Source organism: Callospermophilus lateralis, unplaced genomic scaffold, assembly GCF_048772815.1.
Source record: "Callospermophilus lateralis isolate mCalLat2 unplaced genomic scaffold, mCalLat2.hap1 Scaffold_146, whole genome shotgun sequence".
Taxonomy (NCBI): Eukaryota; Metazoa; Chordata; class Mammalia; order Rodentia; family Sciuridae; genus Callospermophilus; species Callospermophilus lateralis.
The window spans coordinates 66,208-87,350 of record NW_027512598.1 but is presented as its reverse complement, the minus strand read 5'-3'; positions in this window follow the sequence as shown (position 1 = coordinate 87,350).

Genomic DNA, 21,143 nt, shown 5'->3' with positions numbered 1-21,143 from the left:
ACTTTAAACTCACTCTCCTCCCCTTTTTCCCTTCTGTCAAATTACTCATCATCTTCTTCTATTTCTCCTCCTCCTTATACCTTTAATTCATTCATCATACACTCATGCATTGGTTCATTCATTCCTTTCACATATGGTGCTTTCGATCCAACTCAGGACCTTTGAACGTGTGAAGCCAGCACTCTAGTGCTGAGCCAAAATCCCAGCACCTGTCTTTTTGATTTTATGACTGTTTATATGAAATTCAGAATCGCATTCTGCTATGGTTCACTGATATGTGGATTGACCTAGTCCTTGTTTTCTGGGAGACTTTTGGAAAATATACATGCATTATTAGGCAATAGAAATGAAGAAACAAAGAGGAAATTCCCCAATTTCTTATTCTTAGAGTCCATATTCTGACTCTGCCTACCTACTGAAAAAACTTTTAAACACTTACTCCCCATTTCTATATCATTGCCAACAAGTGAACATTCACTGCCCTACAACAAACCAGAGAACTCACATTGAACAATGTTTCCCCAGTAGAGACCAAGACACAATACTTATTAAAAAAATACCCTAGTTATGAGTTAGTAGGTAAAGCTTTATTTGAGTGTTAAATGTGCTCTAATTATGTGTTTCTGTGTTTGTTGATGTGTGTGGTGTGTGGGTGTGTGTGCTTGTGTGTAAAACAAGCACTGAGGTGTAAAATAAATGCAGGATTGCAACGGCCTTCTTAAAAATAAGAAGCAACTTTATCACATTTGAAGCCCAGTGAAGAATCTGCCAAATACTTAACCTACAATTAATTGAAATGTGAAAAATTCAGGCCTCGAAAAACAAAGCCAACGTACATACTGAATCTAATCAGTCTGTCTCACCTGTTTTCTAATCACTCCTTTCAATAAACCTAAATTGCCAGCATAAAACATCAGTTGTTCTAAACGAGTGGACGGATGTCCCCTGTCATGGGCTGTGTAAAATACATGGACGATCCGGCACTCATTGTTATTTAGAATGACTTCTGCCTGAACTACTATTAGAGAATTGTTGCTGATATACTGCGGTTCTTATACCAGTAAACTGGAATGAAGGTAATTTGAGGCTACAAAGGAATAAATTGATTTTACTAAGTAGTTTTTGGAAAACACTGCCATGAAAAATTATCAATATGTTCATGAAGGCATGTACATGTCTCTTCACAAGGGTTTTACTTAATGGGGGAGGTGGTGAGGTCTGGATATAACTGAACTGTCCATTAGTAGGTAGAACAACATCATGGGAATCAGAGTGCACATTCCGGTTTGAACTCAATCTAGGTACCATGGATTCATCTCTGTGTAATAGGCCTGCTTCTGAAAAACACAATGTCGAGCTCCAAAAGCAGAACGATACTTTCAGAATACCATGTTATGTTTGTAAATACATAGACAGATAGATATACAGAAATCAAAAATCTGAAAACGGTCTGGAAGTGTACATTTCTATAACTTACAATGTCAGTAGTGGGGGATTAATAGCAGATCAAGAAGACTGTATCTGCATGAGAAATGGTACAATTTTTGAAAGAGTTTTTTAAATGAAAATGGACAAAAAATTTAAAGGGTTACAGTAAGTTTTGAGGAGTTACTTGGCAAAAGAAGCACAGAGGTGAGAAAGAATTAAGTAGAGTTCAATAGAACCAGGTATAATTTCTGTACACATGACTCCATGAACAGGAGCAACGGGAACACTTAAAGAAATCATAGGACTAAAGAGAGATCAGGAGGGTTTGTACTAGTCTAGAAATGCTGACCTGAAAACCAACTAAAGTTTTCAACTCCTTCTTTTGAGGAACATTAGCTGTGCCGTGCTTTTCAAAAATGACTTGTCATAACTGATTGATGCCCATGTTAGCAACTCTTCTGAAATTACGTTGAAAGTAGACTAATGTGAGAGTTTCTCTTTAGAGATAATTCAAATTACTTGCATAGGAAGTGGCAGCAAGTCTGGGGATGTTGTAGCTCAGTGGCAGTGACCTTGCCTAGCTTGGGGCTGGCCTGCCATGGACTTTCACCCCAAACACTTGCAAGAAAAGAAAAGGGAGGGAAGGGAGAGAGAAAGTTGGAAGGAAGGAAGCCAAAGTTGGATGGATGCAGGAACGTAGAAAAGAAGGAAGAAGAAAAGGAGAAAAACCAGGAAGAGAGGAAGGATGCAAGGAAGTTAGGAAATACGGAGAGCACATGGGCAGGGAAAGGACTGAGTCACTCAAACAAAAGGCAAGGGACACAAAGACCAATATAGGCCATAAAAGCTGTTTGAACAGTTTAGTCTGCTTTAGAATTTGAGTGACATCAAACTGAATGTTATTATGACTGGATGGAATCTTCCTACTAACCCCGCCTTGGACTGGCCTAAACCAAATGAAGGGGTGGGTGGCATGGAGAGGAATTCTCTCTGGCTGGAGTGGGAGGGACCTAAACCTGTGGCACTTGAGGATGCACTGGGTAGGGAAAGGGACAAGACTCCCCTGATGGCAATTGAGCACAACAAGGCTCCTGGGAGCCCTTGATCATGGCTCCCACCGCCATACGCACACCACCCACCATACGCTCAGCCCCTGAAAGGGCTCAGAGTGGTCTGCTCCGTTGCCTGGTGCAGGTTGGAGTTCCTGACCAAACACCTGAGTGTCCACAGCCTGTGTTGGCCTGCCTGGGCAGGCTGTGGTTGTTGTGGCAAGAGCCAAAGCTGTCTTGGCGTGATGGAGGAGCCAAGGGCTGCCTCTCAGCCATACTAGTGGGTGGTTCTGGAAGAAGCACCCAGGGTTGTGGCAGCATTGTCTGAAGACATGAAGCCAGGCCATCTTCCTTATAGCTTTCCTTGGGAGTTAGTGATGTGTACAGCTCTCGAATTTTTTGGTGTTCTCTCACTTTTCTGGAGAGCTTTTCAGTCGGTTAGTAGCAGGCTTTACGTGGGAAGAGAAAAAAGGCTGGCTCTAAATCTTGCTGGACTTATTGAGGCAAAATGTGGACTTCTTGAAAAAGTGAGCCTTGTTGAAAAAGGACATGAAGGCTTAGCCTCATCTTTAAAGGATTACAGGTTTGAGAAGGGTTCAAGGGAAGCACAACAGCTGGAAGCAACCTACGAAAAGCTGCATAGGTCCGAATCCAGCCATGGCATTGAAATGCTCTTTCTAGAAGAAGAGCTCAAAGCACAGAAGGCTAAACATGGTCAACAGGATGAAACGATGGCACATCTATCAAGAAGGATACAGTCCCTCCAAGGTGAATCTGAATGCCTCAGATCACAAATAGCTGAAGCTAAAACAAACTGGAGACTCTTTCAAGTGAATGAGGAAGAACTGAAGCTGGCAATCAAAGAGGTTTTGAATGAAGGATCCCTACTTCCGCAAACGCAGAGACCAACAATACAAGGAGAAGCTGAAGCACAGAGGGAGCCAGGAGGTGTCCAATATAAAGCAAAAATCATATTAGAGGACTCTAAAGTAGCTGGAGAACAAGTTCTAAGGGACACCGAAAATCACATGAAGTCTCTGAGTGAATGCTTGCTGAAGATGAAGGATAGATCTTCTCCAAGCCTGGGAGCCCAAAGGGTTGGTGGTCACCTGGAACTGGGAAAGACGAGTGAACCCGAAATTGATGCTCACTTGGAGGATGAGTAAAAGGAGCTTTGAGGAACCTGGTTTATGGTGATAAGCTAAAGGCCTTTTTAGAAATCTTGGAAGGAAAAAGAAATCAAAAATGTACTTTCTCATCTGAAGTGGAGAAAACCAAGGATGACCTTACAGAACACCGTAACAGTCTGCAGACTGAACAGGCATCCTTGCAGTCAGAAAATGCACAGCTGCAAAGTGAGAATGAGACCCTACAGAAGAACATGAAAGTCATGATGGAACGCTATCAAGAAAATATGATGAAACTGCACAGGAAATTAAGAGTGGAGGAAAACTACCATGTGGAGCAAGAGGAGAAACTTTCCAAAGTCGAAGAAAAGATGAGCCATACAAAAAAGAGCTGGAGACCTACAGAAAGAGAGCCCAATATCTTGAAGAACAATTGCAGAGTACCATTCATTCCTGTCTGGGGAAGATTATTTCCTCTGAGAAAGAAGCACATGCTAGTGAGTTGGCAGCTCGGATTGCTGAAAGAAACCTCAGATATTTCAGGAAACAAAATGCACGCAACAGACAAAAATTAACTGAGAACGAGCTGAGATTTGAACTTCTAGGAAAAGATCCCTATGATGCACTGGATGTTTCCAACTCAGCAATGGGCAGAAACCCTTCTCCAAATGGGCCCTCACCAATAGGTCACCCTTCATCTGAAAGGAGACCTCCTCATTTTGAAAAGAGTGGTCCACTCACACTCTCACCTTTCACTCCAATGGGAGGAGGAAGAGGGTCAAGGGGCCCTGGAGAATCCTCTGGACCATGCGACTAGCAGTAAAGGAAGAGAATCCAACTGTTTTAAGTTCACCGATTTTCAGAGAGCACCTTCTCAGACTGGGCCCCTCTCTCCTCCAGGGGAACACGCCAGCAGGCTGATGATCCCTCCGCCAGGCCAAACATATTCTCCTGATGCACGTCTTTTTCTACAAAGGCAAGATGGTTTTTACTCAAATTGTGGTAGAGCATCGGGACCAGCAGAACACAGAATTCCTAATATGCCTCCTTTGGACTCTGATGTGCCTGATTCACCTCTCCATGCTGAAAACCAAGCAACTGGCTCTGGCTCTTTGTTGGCACCTTTCCCTCCAGTCAGAGGTGCCTTGTTTCCAGTTGACCCAAGGAGTCAGTTCCTGAGAAGAGGACCTTTTTTTTCCTCCACCTCTCCCAGGAAACTTGTCTGGGAACCTGGAGATTATTTTCCACCTGACCCGCCACCCCCTCCATTTCCAATGTGATGTGTCTATGCAGGGAGGGGGTTTTCTTCAAAATCTTCCCCCAACAGCTGGAATTCAGCCCTCTACACCCCCATTCTGAAAGTACAAGTGAGTTCCCTGAAGGGTTCCTTCCACCTGCAAATGAGCCTGTTACTCAACATCCAGAAACAAACAAGAAACCTCATGCTGTTGCTCTCTCTTCAAATGTAATTTGACTTATCTCTCATTTTTAGTTTTTAAGTAACTGCTTTTACTTTAGTAATTGACTATACTTTGGCTCCAATTGAAGGTCAATGAAACAATAATTCTTAAGATAGTATTTTGTAAATAAAGATGGTTTACGTAGGAATCTTCTGAGTAAATTATTCCTATTTTATTTTATTCCAGAGAACAGCATTTAATCTGATGAAGCCACTCTTACATAAACAAGAATGGGAGTTCTAGGTACTTGTAATCTAGCTGATGGAAATATCTTTTAAACTCCCAACAAAGAAGTGTATTTAGTATGACTGTAGCAAATGTAAAGTGACTTTAGGCTTAATGAAGGATTGTCACTGATTTACAGACTGGTTGGGCATTTCAGCTAGTTTTTCCATATCAGAATAACTAGAGCATGGGAGGACTAAAGGAGAGAACACAACTAAACATGTCACGGAAACAGGAGATCTCAACTACAAAGAAAAATGAAGACCTCTTGTTTATATTGGTTGCTTAACACATTACATAGCTCTTGAGATACCATATTTCCTACATTAGATTCAAGTGAGTTATGAACTGACATTTTCACCCCATATAGAGATTGCACAATCACATTGTTTACACATCCACATTTTTACAAAATGCCATATTAGTAACTGTTGTATTCTGCTACCTTTTCTAGCCTCTACTATCCCCCCTCTCCTGCCCTCCCATGTTCTCTCTCTATCCCATCTGCTGTAATTTAACGCTTGGGAATTGGAATCCACACTTAAACTCACTCTCCTCCCCTTTTTCCCTTCTGTCAAATTACTCATCATCTTCTTCTATTTCTCCTCCTCCTCCTCCTCCTTATACCTTTAATTCATTCATCATACACTCATGCATTGGTTCATTCATTCCTTTCACATATGGTGTTGGGGATCCAACTCAGGACCTTTGAAAGTGTGAAGCCAGCACTCTAGTGCTGAGCCAAAACCCCAGCACCTGTCTTTTTGATTTTATGACTGTTTATATGAAATTCAGAATCGCATTCTGCTATGCTTTACTGATATGTGGATTGACCTAGTCCTTATTTTCTGGGAGACTTTTGGAAAATATACATGCATTATTAGGCAATAGAAATGAAGAAACAAAGAGGAAATTCCCCAATTTCTTATTCTTAGAGTCCATACTCTGACTCTGCCTACCTACTGCAAAAACTTTTAAACCCTTACTCCCCATTTCTATATCATTGCCAACAAGTGAACATTCACTGCCCTACAACAAACCAGAGAACTCACATTGAACAATGTTTCCCCAGTAGAAACCAAGACACAATACTTATTAAAATTACCCTAGTTATGAGTTAGCAGGTAAAGCTTTATTTGAGTGTTAAATGTGCTCTAATTATGTGTTTGTGTGTTTGTTGATGTGTGTGGTGTGTGGGTGTGTGTGCTTGTGTGTGAAACAAGCACTGAGGTGTAAAATAAATGCAGGATTGCAACGGCCTTCTTAAAAATAAGAAGCAACTTTATCACATTTGAAGCCCAGTGAAGAATCTGCCTGATACTTAACCTACAATTAATTGAAATGTGAAAAACTCAGGTCTCGAAAAACAAAGCCAACATACATACTGAATTTAATCAGTCTGTCTCACCTGTTTTCTAATCACTCCTTTCAATAAACCTAAATTGCCAGCATAAAACATCAGTTGTTCTAAACGAGTGGACGGATGTCCCCTGTCATGGGCTGTGTAAAATACATGGACGATCCGTCACTGATTGTTATCTAGAATGACTTCTGCCTGAACTACTATTGGAGAATTGTTGCTGATACACTGCGGTTCTTATACCAGTAAACTGGAATGAAGGTAATTTCAGGCTGCAAAGGAATAAATTGATTTTACTAACGGGTTTTTGGAAAACACTGCCATGAAAAATTATCAATATGTTCATAAAGGCATCTACATGTCTCTTCACAAGGGTGTTACTTAATGGCAGAGGTGGTGAGGTCTGGATATAACTGAACTGTCCATTAGTAGGTAGAACAATATCATGGGAATCAGAGTGCACATTCCGGTTTGACCTCAATCTAGGTAACATGGATTCATCTCTGTGAAATAGGCCTGCTTCTGAAAAACACCATGTAGAGCTATAAAAGCAGAACGATACTTTCAGAATACCATGTTATGTTTGTAAAAACATAGACAGATAGATATACAGAAATCAAAGATATGAAAACGGTCTGGAAGTGTACATTTCTATAACTTACAATGTCAGTATTGGGGGATTAATAGCAGATCAAGAAGACTGTATCTGCATGAGAAATGGTTCAATTTTTGAAGGAGTTTTTTAAATGAAAATGGACAAAAAATTTAAAGGGTTACAGTAAGTGTTGAGGAGTGACTTGGCAAAAGGTGCACAGAGGTGAGAAAGAATTAAGTAGAGTTCAATAGAACAAGGTACAATTTCTGTACACATGACTCCATGAACAGGAGCAAAGGGGACACTTAAAGAAATCATAGGACTAAGGAGAGATCAGGATTAGGAGGGTTTGTACTAGTCTAGAAATGCTGACCTGAAAACCAACTAAAGTTTCAACTCCTTCTTTTGAGGAACATTAGCTGTGCCGTGCTTTTCAAAAATGACTTGTCATAACTGATTGATGCCCACGTTAGCAACTCTTCTGAAATTACGTGAAAGTAGACTAATGTGAGAGTTTCTCTTTAGAGATAATTCAAATTACTTGCATAGGAAGTGGCAGCAGGTCTGGGGATGTTGTAGCTCAGTGGCAGTGACCTTGCCTAGCTTGGGGCTGGCCTGCCATGGACTTTCACCCCAAACACTTGCAAGAAAAAAAAAGGGAGGGAAGGGAGAGAGAAAGTTGGAAGGGAGGAAGGCAAAGTGGGAGGGATGGATGGAGGTATAAAAGAAGGAAGAAGAAAAGGAGAAAAACCAGGAAGGGGGGAAATAAGCAAGGAAGGTAGGAAATAGGGAGAGCACAAGGGCAGAAAAAGGACTGAGTCACTCAAACAAAAGGCAAGGGACACAAAGACCAATATAGGCCATAAAAGCTGTTTGAACAGTTTAGTCATCGTTAGAACCTGAGTGACATCAAACTGAGTGTTATTGTGACTGGATGGAATCTTCCTACTAACCCCGCCTTGGCCTGGCCTAAACCAAATCAAGGGGTGGGTGGCATGGAGAGGAATTCTCTCTGGCTGGAGTGGGAGGGACCTAATCATGTGGCACTTGAGGATGCACTGGGTAGGGAAGGGGACAAGACTCCCCTGATGGGCAGTTGAGACAACAAGGCTCCTGGGAGCCCTTGATCATGGCTCTCACCGCCATACGCACACCACCCACCATACGCTCAGCCCCTGAAGGGGCTCACAGTGGTCTGCTCCGTTGCCTGGTGCAGGTTGGAGTTCCGGACCAAACACCTGAGTGTCCACAGCCTGTGTTGGCCTGCCTGGGCAGGCTGTGGTTGTGGTGGCAAGAGCCAAAGCTGTCTTGGCGTGATGGAGGAGCCAAGGGCTGCCTCTCAGCCATACTAGTGGGTGGTTCTGGAAGAAGCACCCAGGGTTGTGGCAGCATTGTCCGAAGACATGAAGCCAGGCCATCTTCCTTATGGCTTTCCTTGGGAGTTGATGATGTGTACAGCTCTTGGATTTTTTGCTGTTCTCTCACTTGTCTGGAGAGCTTTTCAGTCGGTTAGTAGCAGGCTTTACGTGGGAAGAGAAAAAAGGCTGGCTCTAAATCTTGCTGGACTTATTGAGGCAAAATGTGGACTTCTTGATAAAGTGAGCCTTGTTGAAAAAGAACATAAAGGCTTAGACTCATCTTTAAAGGATTCCAGGTTTGAGAAGGGTTCAAGGGAAGCACAACAGCTGGAGGCTACCTACGAAAAGCTGCATAGGTCCGAATCCAGCCATGGTGTTGAAATGCTCTTTCTAGAAGAAGAGCTCAAAGCACAGAAGGCTAAACATGGTCAACAGGATGAAACGATGGCGCATCTATCAAGAGGGATACAGTCCCTCCAAGGTGAATCTGAATCCCTCAGATCACAAATAGCTGAAGCCAAAACAAACTGGAGACTCTTTCAAGTGAATGAGGAAGAACTGAAGCTGGCAATCAAAGAGGTTTTGAATGAAGGATCCCTACTTCCGCAAACGCAGAGACCAACAATACAAGGAGAAGCTGAAGCACAGAGGGAACAAGGAGGTGTCCAATATAAAGCAAAAATCATATTAGAGGACTCTAAAGTAGCTGGAGAACAAGTTCTAAGGCACACCGAAAATCACATGGAGTCTCTGAGTGAATGCTTGCTGAAGATCAAGGATAGATCTACTCCAAGCCTGGGATCCCAAAGGGATGGTGGTCACCTGGAACTGGGAAAGACGAGTGAACCCGATATTGGTGCTCACTTGGAGGATGAGTCCAAAAAAGCTTTGAGGAACCTGGTTTATGGTGATAAGCTAAAGGCCTCCTTAGAAATCTTGGAAGGAGGAAGAAATCAAAAATGTACTTTCTCATCTGAAGTGGAGAAAACCACGGAAGACCTTACAGAACACCTTAAAAGTCTGCAGACTGAACAGGCATCCTTGCAGTCAGAAAATGCACAGCTACAAAGTGAGAATGAGACCCTACAGAAGAACTTGAAAGTCATGATGGAACGCTATCAAGAAAATACGATGAAACTGAACAGGAAATTAAGAGTGGAGGAAAACTACCGTGTGGAGCAAGAGGAGAAACTTTCCAAAGTCGAAGAAAAGATGAGCCATACAATAAAAGAGCTGGAGACCTACAGAAAGAGAGCCCAATATCTTGAAGAACAATTGCAGAGTACCATTCATTCCTGTCTGGGGAAGATTATTTCCTCTGAGAAAGAAGCACATGCCAGTGAGTTGGCAGCTCGGATTGCTGAAAGAAACCTCAGCTATTTCAGGAAACAAAATGCACGCAACAGACAAAAATTAACTGAGAAGGAGCTGAGATTTGAACTTGTAGGAAAAGATCCCTATGATGCACTGGATGTTTCCAACTCAGCAATGGGCAGAAAGCCTTCTCCAAATGGGCCCTCACCAATAGGTCACCCTTCATCTGAAAGGAGACCTCCTCATTTTGAAAAGAGTGGTCCACTCACACTCTCAACTTTCACTCCAGTGGGAGGAGGAAGAGGGTCAAGGGGCCCTGGAGAATCCTCTGGACCATGCGACTAGCAGTAAAGGAAGAGAATCCAGCTGTCATAAGTTCACCGATTTTCAGAGAGCACCTTCTCAGACTGGGCCCCTCTCTCCTCCAGGGGAACAGGCCAGCAGGCTGATGATCCCTCCGCCAGGCCAACCATATTCTTCTGATGCACGTCTTCCTCTACAAAGGCAAGATAGGTTTTACTCAAATTGTGGTAGAGCATCGGGACCAGCAGAACACAGAATTCCTAATATGCCTCCTTTGGACTCTGATGTGCCTGATTCACCTCTCCATGCTGAAAACCAAGCAACTGGCTCTGGCTCTGTGTTGGCACCTTTCCCTCCAGTCAGAGGTGCCTTGTTTCCAGTTGACCCAAGGAGTCAGTTCCTGAGAAGAGGACCTTTTTTTTTCCTCCACCTCTCCCAGGAAACTTGTCTGGGAACCTGGAGATTATTTTCCACCTGACCCGCCGCCCACTCCATTTCCAATGTGATGTGTCTATGCAGGGAGGGGGTTTTCCTCACAATCTTCCCCCAACAGCTGGAATTCAGCCCTCTACACCCCGATTCTGAAAGTACAAGTGAGTTCCCTGAAGGGTTCCTTCCACCTGCAAATGAGCCTGTTACTCAACATCCACAACCAAACAAGAAACCTCATGCTGTTGCTCTCTCTTCAAATGTAATTTGACTTATCTCTCATTTTTAGTTTTTAAGTAACTGCTTTTACTTCAGTAATTGACTATACTTTGGCTCCAATTGAAGCTCAATGAAACAATAATTCTTAAGATAGTATTTTGTAAATAAAGATGGTTTACGTAGGAATCTTCTGAGTAAATTATTCCTATTTTATTTTATTCCAGAGAACAGCATTTAATCTGATGAAGCCACTCTTACATAAACAAGAATGGGAGTTCTAGGTACTTGTAATCTAGCTGATGGAAATATCTTTTAAACTCCCAAAAAAGAAGTGCATTTAGTATGACTGTAGCAAATGTAAAGTGACTTTAGGCTTAATGAAGAATTGTCACTGATTTACAGACTGGTTGGGCATTTCAGCCAGTTTTTCCATATCAGAATAACTAGAGCATGGGAGGACTAAAGGAGAGAACACAACTAAACATGTCAGGGAAACAGGAGATCTCAACTACAAAGAAAAATGAAGACCTCTTGTTTATATTGGTTGCTTAAAACATTACATAGCTCTTGAGATACCATATTTCCTACATTAGATTCAAGTGAGTTATGAACTCCCATTTTCACCCCATATACAGATTGCACAATCACATTGTTTACACATCCACATTTTTACAAAATGCCATATTAGTAACTGTTGTATTCTGCTACCTTTTCTAGCCTCTACTATCCCCCCTCTCCTGCCCTCCCATCTTCTCTCTCTATCCCATCTGCTGTAATTTAACGCTTGGGAATTGGAAACCACACTTTAAACTCACTCTCCTCCCCTTTTTCCCTTCTGTCAAATTACTCATCATCTTCTTCTATTTCTCCTCCTCCTTATACCTTTAATTCATTCATCATACACTCATGCATTGGTTCATTCATTCCTTTCACATATGGTGTTGGGGATCCAACTCAGGACCTTTGAAAGTGTGAAGCCAGCACTCTAGTGCTGAGCCAAAACCCCAGCACCTGTCTTTTTGATTTTATGACTGTTTGTATGAAATTCAGAATCGCATTCTGCTATGGTTTACTGATATGTGGATTGACCTAGTCCTTGTTTTCTGGGAGACTTTTGGAAAATATACATGAATTATTAGGAGATTGAAATGAAGAAACAAAGAGGAAATTCCCCAATTTCTTATTCTTAGAGTCCATACTCTGACTCTGCCTACCTACTGTAAAAACTTTTAAACCCTTACTCCCCATTTCTATATCATTGCCAACAAGTGAACATTCACTGCCCTACAACAAACCAGAGAACTCACATTGAACAATGTTTCCCCAGTAGAGACCAAGACACAATACTTATCAAAAAAAATACCCTAGTTATGAGTTAGTATGTAAAGCTTTATTTGAGTGTTAAATGTGCTCTAATTATGTGTTTGTGTGTTTGTTGATGTGTGTGGTGTGTGGGTGTGTGTGCTTGTGTGTGAAACAAGCACTGAGGTGTAAAATAAATGCAGGATTGCAACGGCCTTCTTAAAAATAAGAAGCAACTTTATCACATTTGAAGCCCAGTGAAGAATCTGCCTGATACTTAACCTACAATTAATTGAAATGTGAAAAATTCAGGCCTCGACAAACAAAGCCAACATACATACTGAATCTAATCAGTCTGTCTCACCTGTTTTCTAATCACTCCTTTCAATAAACCTAAATTGCCAGCATAGAACATCAGTTGTTCTAAACGAGTGGACGGATGTCCCCTGTCATGGGCTGTGTAAAACACATGGACGATCCGGCACTGATTGTTATCTAGAATGACTTCTGCCTGAACTACTATTGGAGAATTGTTGCTGATATACTGCGGTTCTTATACCAGTAAACTGGAATGAAGGTATTTCAGGCTGCAAAGGAATAAATTGATTTTACTAACTGGTTTTTGGAAAACACTGCCATGAAAAATTATCAATATGTTCATAAAGGCATCTACATGTCTCTTCACAAGGGTTTTACTTAATGGGGGAGGTGGTGAGGTCTGGATATAACTGAACTGTCCATTAGTAGGTAGAACAATATCATGGGAATCAGAGTGCACATTCCGGTTTGACCTCAATCTAGGTAACATGGATTCATCTCTGTGTAATAGGCCTGCTTCTGAAAAACACAATGTAGAGCTCCAAAAGCAGAACGATACTATCAGAATACCATGTTATGTTTGTAAATAGACAGACAGATAGATATACAGAAATCAAAAATCTGAAAACGGTCTGGAAGTGTACATTTCTATAACTTACAATGTCAGTAGTGGGGGATTAATAGCAGATCAAGAAGACTGTGTCTGCATGAGAAATGGTTCAATTTTTGAAGGAGTTTTTTAAATGAAAATGGACAAAAAATTTAAAGGGTTACAGTAAGTGTTGAGGAGTGACTTGGCAAAAGGAGCACAGAGGTGAGAAAGAATTAAGTAGAGTTCAATAGAACCAGGTATAATTTCTGTACACATGACTCCATGAACAGGAGCAAAGGGGACACTTAAAGAAATCATAGGACTAAGGAGAGATCAGGATTAGGAGGGTTTGTACTAGTCTAGAAATGCTGACCTGAAAACCAACTAAAGTTTCAACTCCTTCTTTTGAGGAACATTAGCTGTGCCGTGCTTTTCAAAAAGGACTTGTCATAACTGATTGATGCCCATGTTAGCAACTCTTCTGAAATTACGTTGAAAGTAGACTAATGTGAGAGTTTCTCTTTAGAGAGAATTCAAATTACTTGCATAGGAAGTGGCAGCAGGTCTGGGGATGTTGTAGCTCAGTGGCAGTGACCTGGCCTAGCTTGGGGCTGGCCTGCCATGGACTTTCACCCCAAACACTTGCAAGAAAAGAAAAGGGAGGGAAGGGAGAGAGAAAGTTGGAAGGGAGGAAGGCAAAGTTGGAGGGATGGATGGAGGTACAAAAGGAGGAAGAAGAAAAGGAGAAAAACCAGGAAGGGGGGAAGGAAGCAAGGAAGGTAGGAAATAGGGAGAGCACAAGGGCAGAAAAAGGACTGAGTCACTCAAACAAAAGGCAAGGGACACAAAGACCAATATAGGCCATAAAAGCTGTTTGAACGGTTTAGTCAGCTTTAGAATTTGAGTGACATCACACTGAATGTTATTATGACTGGATGGAATCTTCCTACTAACCCCGCCTTGGCCTGGCCTAAACCAAATCAAGGGGTGGGTGGCATGGAGAGGAATTCTCTCTGGCTGGAGTGGGAGGGACCTAAACACGTGGCACTTGAGGATGCACTGGGTAGGGAAGGGGACAAGACTCCCCTGATGGGCAGTTGAGACAACAAGGCTCCTGGGAGCCCCTGATCATGGCTCCCACCGCCATACGCACACCACCCACCATACGCTCAGCCCCTGAAGGGGCTCACAGTGGTCTGCTCCGTTGCCTGGTGCAGGTTGGAGTTCCTGACCAAACACCTGAGTGTCCACAGCCTGTGTTGGCCTGCCTGGGCAGGCTGTGGTTGTGGTGGCAAGAGCCAAAGCTGTCTTGGCGTGATGGAGGAGCCAAGGGCTGCCTCTCAGCCATACTAGTGGTTGGTTCTGGAAGAAGCACCCAGGGTTGTGGCAGCATTGTCCGAAGACATGAAGCCAGGCCACCTTCCTTCTGGCTTTCCTTGGGAGTTGATGATGTGTACAGCTCTTGGATTTTTTGCTGTTCTCTCACTTTTCTGGAGAGCTTTTCAGTCGGTTAGTAGCAGGCTTCACGTGGGAAGAGAAAAAAGGCTGGCTCTAAATCTTGCTGGACTTATTGAGGCAAAATGTGGACTTCTTGATAAAGTGAGCCTTGTTGAAAAAGAACATAAAGGCTTAGACTCATCTTTAAAGGATTGCAGGTTTGAGAAGGGTTCAAGGGAAGCACAACAGCTGGAGGCAACCTACGAAAAGCTGCATAGGTCCGAATCCAGCCATGGCGTTGAAATGCTCTTTCTAGAAGAAGAGCTCAAAGCACAGAAGGCTAAACATGGTCAACAGGATGAAACGATGGCGCATCTATCAAGAGGGATACAGTCCCTCCAAGGTGAATCTGAATCCCTCAGATCACAAATAGCTGAAGCCAAAACAAACTGGAGACTCTTTCAAGTGAATGAGGAAGAACTGAAGCTGGCAATCAAAGAGGTTTTGAATGAAGGATCCCTACTTCCGCAAACGCAGAGACCAACAATACAAGGAGAAGCTGAAGCACAGAGGGAACAAGGAGGTGTCCAATATAAAGCAAAAATCATATTAGAGGACTCTAAAGTAGCTGGAGAACAAGTTCTAAGGGACACCGAAAATCACATGGAGTCTCTGAGTGAATGCTTGCTGAAGACAAAGGATAGATCTTCTCCAAGCCTGGGAGCCCAAAGGGATGGTGGTCACCTGGAACTGGGAAAGACGAGTGAACCCGAAATTGGTGCTCACTTGGAGGATGAGTCCAAAGGAGCTTTGAGGAACCTGGTTTATGGTGATAAGCTAAAGGCCTCCTTAGAAATCTTGGAAGGAGGAAGAAATCAAAAATGTACTTTCTCATCTGAAGTGGAGAAAACCACGGAAGACCTTACAGAACACCTTAAAAGTCTGCAGACTGAACAGGCATCCTTGCAGTCAGAAAATGCACAGCTGCAAAGTGAGAATGAGACCCTACAGAAGAACTTGAAAGTCATGATGGAACGCTATCAAGAAAATACGATGAAACTGCACAGGAAATTAAGAGTGGAGGAAAACTACCGTGTGGAGCAAGAGGAGAAACTTTCCAAAGTCGAAGAAAAGATGAGCCATACAATAAAAGAGCTGGAGACCTACAGAAAGAGAGCCCAATATCTTGAAGAACAATTGCAGAGTACCATTCATTCCTGTCTGGGGAAGATTATTTCCTCTGAGAAAGAAGCACATGCTAGTGAGTTGGCAGCTCGGATTCCTGAAAGAAACCTCAGCTATTTCAGGAAACAAAATGCACGCAACAGACAAAAATTAACTGAGAAGGAGCTGAGATTTGAACTTGTAGGAAAAGATCCCTATGATGCACTGGATGTTTCCAACTCAGTAATGGGCCCTCACCAATAGGTCACCCTTCATCTGAAAGGAGACCTCCTCATTTTGAAAAGAGTGGTCCACTCACACTCTCACCTTTCACTCCAGTGGGAGGAGGAAGAGGGTCAAGGGGCCCTGGAGAATCCTCTGGACCATGCGACTAGCAGTAAAGGAAGAGAATCCAGCTGTCATAAGTTCACTGATTTTCAGAGAGCACCTTCTCAGACTGGGCACCTCTCTCCTCCAGGGGAACAGGCCAGCAGGCTGATGATCCCTCCGCCAGGCCAACCATATTCTTCTGATGCACGTCTACCTCTACAAAGGCAAGATAGGTTTTACTCAAATTGTGGTAGAGCATCGCGACCAGCAGAACACAGAATTCCTAATATGCCTCCTTTGGACTCTGATGTGCCTGATTCACCTCTCCATGCTGAAAACCAAGCAACTGGCTCTGGCTCTGTGTTGGCACCTTTCCCTCCAGTCAGAGGTGCCTTGTTTCCAGTTGACCCAAGGAGTCAGTTCCTGAGAAGAGGACCTTTTTTTTCCTCCACCTCTCCCAGGAAACTTGTCTGGGAACCTGGAGATTATTTTCCACCTGACCCGCCACCCACTCCATTTCCAATGTGATGTGTCTATGCAGGGAGGGGGTTTTCCTCACAATCTTCCCCCAACAGCTGGAATTCAGCCCTCTACACCCCCATCCTGAAAGTACAAGTGAGTTCCCTGAAGGGTTCCTTCCACCTGCAAATGAGCCTGTTACTCAACATCCAGAACCAAACAAGAAACCTCAGGCTGTTGCTCTCTCTTCAAATGTAATTTGACTTATCTCTCATTTTTAGTTTTTAAGTAACTGCTTTTACTTCAGTGATTGACTATACTTTGGCTCCAATTGAAGCTCAATGAAACAATAATTCTTAAGATAGTATTTTGTGAATAAAGATGGTTTACGTAGGAATCTTCTGAGTAAATTATTCCTATTTTATTTTATTCCAGAGAACAGCATTTAATCTGATGAAGCCACTCTTACATAAACAAGAATGGGAGTTCTAGGTACTTGTAATCTAGCTGATGGAAATATCTTTTAAACTCCCAACAAAGAAGTGTATTTAGTATGACTGTAGCAAATGTAAAGTGACTTTAGGCTTAATGAAGAATTGTCACTGATTTACAGACTGGTTGGGCATTTCAGCTAGTTTTTCCATATCGGAATAACTAGAGCATGGGAGGACTAAAGGAGAGAACACAACTAAACATGTCACGGAAACAGGAGATCTCAACTACAAAGAAAAATGAAGACCTCTTGTTTATATTGGTTGCTTAAAACATTACATAGCTCTTGAGATACCATATTTCCTACATTAGATTCAAGTGAGTTATGAACTCCCATTTTCACCCCATATACAGATTGCACAATCACATTGTTTACACATCCACATTTTTACAAAATGCCATATTAGTACCTGTTGTATTCTGCTACCTTTTCTAGCCTCTACTATCCCCCCTCTCCTGCCCTCCCATCTTCTCTCTCTATCCCATCTGCTGTAATTTAACCCTTGGGAATTGGAAACCACACTTTAAACTCACTCTCCTCCCCTTGTTCCCTTCTGTCAAATTACTCATCATCTTCTTCTATTTCTCCTCCTCCTCCTCCTCCTTATACCTTTAATTCATTCATCGTACACTCATGCTTTGGTTCATTCATTCCTTTCACATATGGTGTTGGGGACCAACTAGGACCTTTGAAAGTGTGAAGCCAGCACTCTAGTGCTGAGCCAAAACCCCAGCACCTGTATTTTGATTTTATGACTGTTTATATGAAATTGAGAATCGCATTCTGCTATGGTTTACTGATATGTGGATTGACCTAGTCCTTGTTTTCTGGGAGACTTTTGGAAAATATACATGAATTACTGGGAGATTGAAATGAAGAAACAAAGAGGAAATTCCCCAATTTCTTATTCTTAGAGTCCATACTCTGACTCTGCCTACCTACTGTAAAAACTTTTAAACCCTTACTCCCCATTTCTATATCATTGCCAACAAGTGAACATTCACTGCCCTACAACAAACCAGAGAACTCACATTGAACAATGTTTCCCCAGTAGAGACCAAGACACAATACTTATTAAAAAAATACCCTAGTTATGAGTTAGCAGGTAAAGCTTTATTTGAGTGTTAAATGTGCTCTAATTATGTGTTTGTGTGTTTGTTGATGTGTGTGGTGTGTGGGTGTGTGTGCTTGTGTGTGAAACAAGCACTGAGGTGTAAAATAAATGCAGGATTGCAACGGCCTTCTTAAAAATAAGAAGCAACTTTATCACATTTGAAGCCCAGTGAAGAATCTGCCTGATACTTAACCTACAATTAATTGAAATGTGAAAAATTCAGGCCTCGAAAAACAAAGCCAACATACATACTGAATCTAATCAGTCTGTCTCACCTGTTTTCTAATCACTCCTTTCAATAAACCTAAATTGCCAGCATAAAACATCAGTTGTTCTAAACGAGTGGACGGATGTCCCCTGTCATGGGCTGTGTAAAATACATGGACGATCCGGCACTGATTGTTATCTAGAATGACTTCTGCCTGAACTACTATTGGAGAATTGTTGCTGATATACTGCGGTTCTTATACCAGTAAACTGGAATGAAGGTAATTTCAGGCTGCAAAGGAATAAACTGATTTTACTAACGGGTTTTTGGAAAACACTGCCATGAAAAATTATCAATATGTTCATAAGGCATCTACATGTCTCTTCACAAGGGTTTTACTTAATGGGGGAGGTGGTGAGGTCTGGATATAACTGAACTGTCCATTAGTAGGTAGAACAATATCATGGGAATCAGAGTGCACATTCCGGTTTGACCTCAATCTAGGTAACATGGATTCATCTCTGTGTAATAGGCCTGCTTCTGAAAAACACAATGTCGAGCTCCAAAAGCAGAACGATACTTTCAGAATACCATGTTATGTTTGTAAATACATAGACAGATAGATATACAGAAATCAAAAATCTGAAAACGGTCTGGAAGTGTACATTTCTATAACTTACAATGTCAGTAGTGGGGGATTAATAGCAGATCAAGAAGACTGTATCTGCATGAGAAATGGTTCAATTTTTGAAGGAGTTTTTTAAATGAAAATGGAAAAAAAATTTAAAGGGTTACAGTAAGTGTTGAGGAGTGACTTGGCAAAAGGAGCACAGAGGTGAGAAAGAATTAAGTAGAGTTCAATAGAACCAGGTATAATTTCTGTACACATGACTCCATGAACAGGAGCAAAGGGGACACTTAAAGAAATCATAGGACTAAGGGGAGATCAGGATTAGGAGGGTTTGTACTAGTCTAGAAATGCTGACCTGAAAACCAACTAAAGTTTCAACTCCTTCTTTTGAGGAACATTAGCTATGCCGTGCTTTTCAAAAAGGACTTGTCATAACTGATTGATGCCCATGTTAGCAACTCTTCTGAAATTACGTTGAAAGTAGACTAATGTGAGAGTTTCTCTTTAGAGATAATTCAAATTACTTGCATAGGAAGTGGCAGCAGGTCTGGGGATGTTGTAGCTCAGTGGCAGTGACCTTGCCTAGCTTGGGGCTGGCCTGCCATGGACTTTCACCCCAAACACTTGCAAGAAAAGAAAAGGGAGGGAAGGGAGAGAGAAAGTTGGAAGGGAGGAAGGCAAAGTTGAGGGATGGATGGAGGTATAAAAGAAGGAAGAAGAAAAGGAGAAAAACCAGGAAGGGGGGAAGGAAGCAAGGAAGGTAGGAAATAGGGAGAGCACAAGGGCAGAAAAAGGACTGAGTCACTCAAACAAAAGGCAAGGGACACAAAGACCAATATAGGCCATAAAAGCTGTTTGAACAGTTTAGTCAGCTTTAGAATCTGAGTGACATCAAACTGAATGTTATTGTGACTGGATGGAATCTTCCTACTAACCCCGCCTTGGCCTGGCCTAAACCAAATCAAGGGGTGGGTGGCATGGAGAGGAATTCTCTCTGGCTGGAGTGGGAGGGACCTAAACATGTGGCACTTGAGGATGCACAGGGTAGGGAAGGGGACAAGACTCCCCTGATGGGCAGTTGAGACAACAAGGCTCCTGGGAGCCCTTGATCATGGCTCTCACCGCCATACGCACACCACCCACCATACGCTCAGCCCCTGAAGGGGCTCACAGTGGTCTGCTCCGTTGCCTGGTGCAGGTTGGAGTTCCGGACCAAACACCTGAGTGTCCACAGCCTGTGTTGGCCTGCCTGGGCAGGCTGTGGTTGTGGTGGCAAGAGCCAAAGCTGTCTTGGCGTGATGGAGGAGCCAAGGGCTGCCTCTCAGCCATACTAGTGGGTGGTTCTGGAAGAAGCACCCAGGGTTGTGGCAGCATTGTCCGAAGACATGAAGCCAGGCCATCTTCCTTATGGCTTTCCTTGGGAGTTGATGATGTGTACAGCTCTTGGATTTTTTGCTGTTCTCTCATTGTCTGGAGAGCTTTTCAGTCGGTTAGTAGCAGGCTTTACGTGGGAAGAGAAAAAAGGCTGGCTCTAAATCTTGCTGGACTTATTGAGGCAAAATGTGGACTTCTTGATAAAGTGAGCCTTGTTGAAAAAGAACATAAAGGCTTAGACTCATCTTTAAAGGATTCCAGGTTTGAGAAGGGTTCAAGGGAAGCACAACAGCTGGAGGCAACCTACGAAAAGCTGCATAGGTCCGAATCCAGCCATGGTGTTGAAATGCTCTTTCTAGAAGAAGAGCTCAAAGCACAGAAGGCTAAACATGGTCAACAGGATGAAACGATGGCGCATCTATCAAGAGGGATACAGTCCCTCCAAGGTGAATCTGAATCCCTCAGATCACAAATAGCTGAAGCCAAAACAAACTGGAGACTCTTTCAAGTGAATGAGGAAGAACTGAAGCTGGCAATCAAAGAGGTTTTGAATGAAGGATCCCTACTTCCGCAAACGCAGAGACCAACAATACAAGGAGAAGCTGAAGCACAGAGGGAACAAGGAGGTGTCCAATATAAAGCAAAAATCATATTAGAGGACTCTAAAGTAGCTGGAGAACAAGTTCTAAGGCACACCGAAAATCACATGGAGTCTCTGAGTGAATGCTTGCTGAAGATCAAGGATAGATCTACTCCAAGCCTGGGATCCCAAAGGGATGGTGGTCACCTGGAACTGGGAAAGACGAGTGAACCCGATATTGGTGCTCACTTGGAGGATGAGTCCAAAGGAGCTT